Source organism: Hordeum vulgare, chromosome 5H, assembly GCF_904849725.1.
Source record: "Hordeum vulgare subsp. vulgare chromosome 5H, MorexV3_pseudomolecules_assembly, whole genome shotgun sequence".
Taxonomy (NCBI): domain Eukaryota; kingdom Viridiplantae; phylum Streptophyta; class Magnoliopsida; order Poales; family Poaceae; genus Hordeum; species Hordeum vulgare.
The window spans coordinates 278,995,908-279,000,482 of NC_058522.1; the positions used below are offsets into that span (position 1 = coordinate 278,995,908).

Consider the following 4,575-nt stretch of genomic DNA (forward strand, 5'->3'; position numbering starts at 1 on the left):
TCAAGAACTGAAGGAACTACATGAGGACCTGAGCACAACAGGCTTCTGCTTCATCAACCGAGAAGGTTTTTTTTCCAGTTTAGTTCTGCCATTGGCCATACTACTACGATAATACAACTTTATTCAACACGTGTAGCCTAGATAAAGAACTAACAAAAATATTCAGCAGAGCAGGATTGTTGTTCTGTATTACAAAGATGACAGAGACAAGGGAGTTTAAAACCCACATGATTAGTAAGCATAATTGCTACTGCATAAGAATTAAGAAGTTGTTGATCGTCATTCAAACATGACAATATAGACCAAATTTATGCAAGTGGCTTAAATTATGGAAGATTATACCAAATAATACATAGTTCTCCTAAGCACATCGCTGTATAATAATCAAGTCATACAAAGATTAATAAATGGTGATAAACAATACTCTCTATGATGATAAATCTGAACAACACTTTCTACTTGAGAAGGTAACAAAATATATTAGTATAAAATACTGGTTTATAAAATTCCATTAACCAGAGGAAGTGTGTCATAGTGATCTACGAAGCTTACTTTATCAAGAGCGGCTCATATGCGGTGATAACTACATCAGTTGCTGCATTCTTGAGACGTATGTTTGCCAAGTAAAGCTGCAAAGGCAGCCCAACACTTAGTTGCAAAACAAACATTAACTATTGAACCATAATTCCAAGGGATGGGTGTACTCACTCGAACAATGTTATGTGCTTCTCTGCCTTGCCTCCCTTTTGAAACAGCCTACAGAAAGCCGAAATCAAGCGTGAGATCCTTACATACTTTTTATTCACTGCCGGTGAGAAGTGGCCATCATATAATGAATGTCAAGGAACAGAAATATCATATTATGAGACTGAGCCGACTTAATGCAACTAACTAAAGCTATCATATCCAGGGAAGCACAGGTGAAAGCCAATGGACTGGAGGTCGATTGAAGGGAAGGAGCAGGGAAATCTGGATATGGCACAGGACATTTGCTTACCAGCTTGCCAATTGCAGTTCCTGCCACTGCAGGTGCTTCCCCAGATCGCAGACCAGCTAGCTCAATTGTCCCAGAGTGCTCGACCACCTAAACGACAAAAAAAGAAGATAAGTTACCGACATGCATGTCTCTATGACTAAAAACCACTTGGATGGGAAAAATAACAACCATGAGTTCATGACCATCCAATGCACATGAAGCAGACAAAGAATTCATGGATGCAGTTAATTTTATTGTCAAAAGAAGAATGCGGTTGTTGTTTGGGACAGAAAGCCAGACATGGAGAAGTGTTTTTAATGGCAATGAGGCCAAGCTATTGACACTTGACAGAGTGAAGCCAGGATGCTGCTGACATTACCAAGTTATCCCCGCATCTTGCTCGTTGGCGACGTCGCGCAGGAACCAGAGTGCGCTGTCGCCGTCCTCCACCTCGCCCTTGAGGTCGATCAGCTCGAAGATGAGGCTCTCGTCACGAGTGGGGTCGATGAGAACTTCCTGCGCACGCAGCAGAACCACACACACACATCGATCAGTACGGGAACTCACGCCCCGGGCCAGCGCGCTGCAAACAACAAAATCGAACGGGGGAGTGGGACGAACCTGGCGGTCGGGGACCTCGCGAATGTTGCTCACATCTTGACCAAAACAGTACCAAAACCAAACAAAAACGGCGTAAGCGCGAGCACGAGGACTGGAGGGCTGGAGGAGCAAGGGGATGTGTGCGAGGGAGAAGGTTGTAGTGTAGTAGCACCTGGAACCGGACGGGGAAGGCGGTGGAGACGGCGCCGCCGAAGAGCGGGCGCCTGGTGCCGTTCTCGTCGGCCATCTTCCGAGCCTCGGGAGTCCGGCGGCTAGGCGACAAAACAAAAAATTGGGCTACTCTGACAGTGCCTCCGGGGATCATATGAAACTACAATAACCAAGACATCATCGCAACTCTGGCTTTGCTACAGCCCATTTACCTCTTATAAGTAAATGCCTATTACCTCTTAGTCCATGTAGATGTTTGCGGATCCACCTTGACAGTACATTCAGCAGAGCCTCCGTCACCACTTTCAGTTCGATCTTGAATCACAACCTCTTGGTCTCCATCAATCTGTGCTTGGCCGTCGACTTGGTCAATTGCATCTGCATTGTCACCCTCGCTCTCACTGAAACCGGACATGGCGGCGCCACCGGCGGCTACAGTCCTCTCTTAGCTGCACACAACACCACATACGAACTGCCCAAATGAGCCGTGCCCAAATCCGGCGACAACAACCACCCGAGATCCACTGGCGGAATCCTCTTCCCCGCGATCAGCGGCACCAATCAAATCCATTAGGGCCGCCGCGCTAGCCGCCTTATCCAGGAAGATGGGCAAGCTGCATGCATTGAACCAAAGCTGTAAGCTGCAAAAGCAGAATCATAAATGTATATGCGAGATGAGAGAATAAAAGGGCAATGAAAACAACCCATGTTGTAAGGTGGGACTATATAGAGGAAGGCTGCATGCTAGACATGGTTAGGAGCTGGAGTCTGAAATATCAACGGTATAGAAACATCAAATATAGGCTCCATTCAAAGAATGAAATCGCATCAACAGTATTAGAAATACATAAATGGATACAAAACAATTAAATTAAATTAAGCTACATTCAGAGATAGAAAGTAACTTTTGTCCAAAATCTGATACGATATGAAATGACCGCTCTGGATTTGTCAGAAGATACAATATGGAGAGGTCAGTTCTTCATGTGGCACTACATCTCTTTTTTGTTGCCAAGTGTAATCTTAAGCTAAAATAATACAAAAAAGGACAATTACCTCAATATTTACACTTCACCACATACATAGATTGGTGCAGCAGCAACATCAACCTGTTGTCATGTAATATTTGTTCGAGAAGAGACTCAATATATAGGACGATATTAAGAAAAGGAAAAAATAGTAGCAAGAACAGTTTCTTATGTATCACCCATTATTCAATATATCTATCTCTGCATATCACAAACTATCACAAAAGAATAGTAGTATTTTTGCTACACTGAGTTATATGAACATCGCTTTCTCTACCTCCTCCAAAATCTGAAATATGCAGAGGTTACAAAGCAACTAATTTGTATATATAGGACGATATTAAGAAAAGGAAAAAAGAGTAGCAAGAACAGTTTCATATGTATCACCCATTACAAACTTCAATATATCTATCTCTGCATATCGCAAACTATCACAAAAGAATAGTAGTATTTTTGCTTATTAGCTGTTCCGTGGAACAATTTCTCTGGATGTCCTTGCTTCAAAGTTCTCAAAAGCTCTAGCCTTGACAAGGAGATGTACTAAAAGTTCTCACAGATAACCAAAAATGAAAAAACGACGTACCAAGACAGGAAGATGTGTGTTTGACAAAGTAGTTACTACTCTGTAAACCTTACTGCAGGAATACTGTCATGAACTCCTCCCCAGCGATCTCTCTGAAACCAAACACTCTTATGCTAGTCCTCCTACTCGCTTGCCTGCCAATTAAGAAAACATAGGACCTTTAGATCAGCTCAGGATCATATATAAATAAGTGAGCAGCCATTGACTTGTGCATGTCTACTAAGAAAAAAAGAAGAAAAAATAATAAATTGATGAAGGTCCAATGGTTGGGCTATTTTCCATTAAACCACAGATAAGTAAGTATACTTGGGGAATCAAGACATTTAGCAGCTTCTAGTCCATACAATAGCAACATCCAGCAGTTTGAAATCTCTCCCTCAACATTATCTACCACGTAGTAAGCAAAGCAAACTACATATCCCAAAAAAATGTGTTTCTCTTGAATAATTTCCCTCTTGTTCTCTCTGGAGATAGCCTACAGTAGAGGCACCGCAATTTATTCAGAGATAGGATGCATGGGCATTGCAATGTTTCCTCCATCTGAATCTTTTTTCAGAGATTGCCTGAAGCGGCACGGCACCGCAATGTTACCTATTCCTGAATCTTTCCCCTGTAAATCGATTGCAAGAAGCAGGCACGATCCCCTTTCTCTTCCATCTCAACCAAGATCCAACACCTCGCCAATGACGCCTTGCCTCCTAGCCTTCTTGCGCGGAGCCGCGTCCCCAGCGATGGTGACAGAAGAGCATCTCATTGACACCCTAGGCTTGAGACAATCGTTGAGCCGTGCAACAGATCAATAAATGAAGGAGGCGGGGAGGTCGTATCTGAGCGTGGAGGAGGCTGGGGTGGCCGGGGTCACCGGCAACGGCCCGACGCCATGCTACCGAGTTAGAGCCCCGGCGAGGCCATGCCGGCCGCCAGGTGTGTGGGCGGTCGAGCGGTGGCGGCGGCGGGGACGGCGGGCGGGGCTGCGCGGGGTGGACGCGGGCGTCGTGCCACCAGAGCGCCGGCTCGGAGGAGGAGCGCATGAGAGCCCCCTTCCCCTCCTGGGTCCGCTTCCGCGTCCGCGGCACTTGCCGCAGCTGCACCGGCAGCCGGAGCCTGTGTCCGGCGCTGCCCCCGCCCCGACATGACGGCGGGGAGGGCCCGTCGGCGACTCGCGGGCGGCTCTTCCTCCTCCCCTGCTGCGTCTTCTCTCTTCTCTGGCTGGCCAG

At 45.9% G+C, this 4,575-nt stretch overlaps 1 pseudogene; it reads right to left on the minus strand.

Moving 5' to 3' along the window:
- Positions 1 to 548: 548 nt before the first annotated feature.
- On the minus strand, positions 549 to 1,823 carry LOC123396605 (annotated as a pseudogene).
- Between the last annotated feature and the right edge of the window lie 2,752 nt (positions 1,824 to 4,575).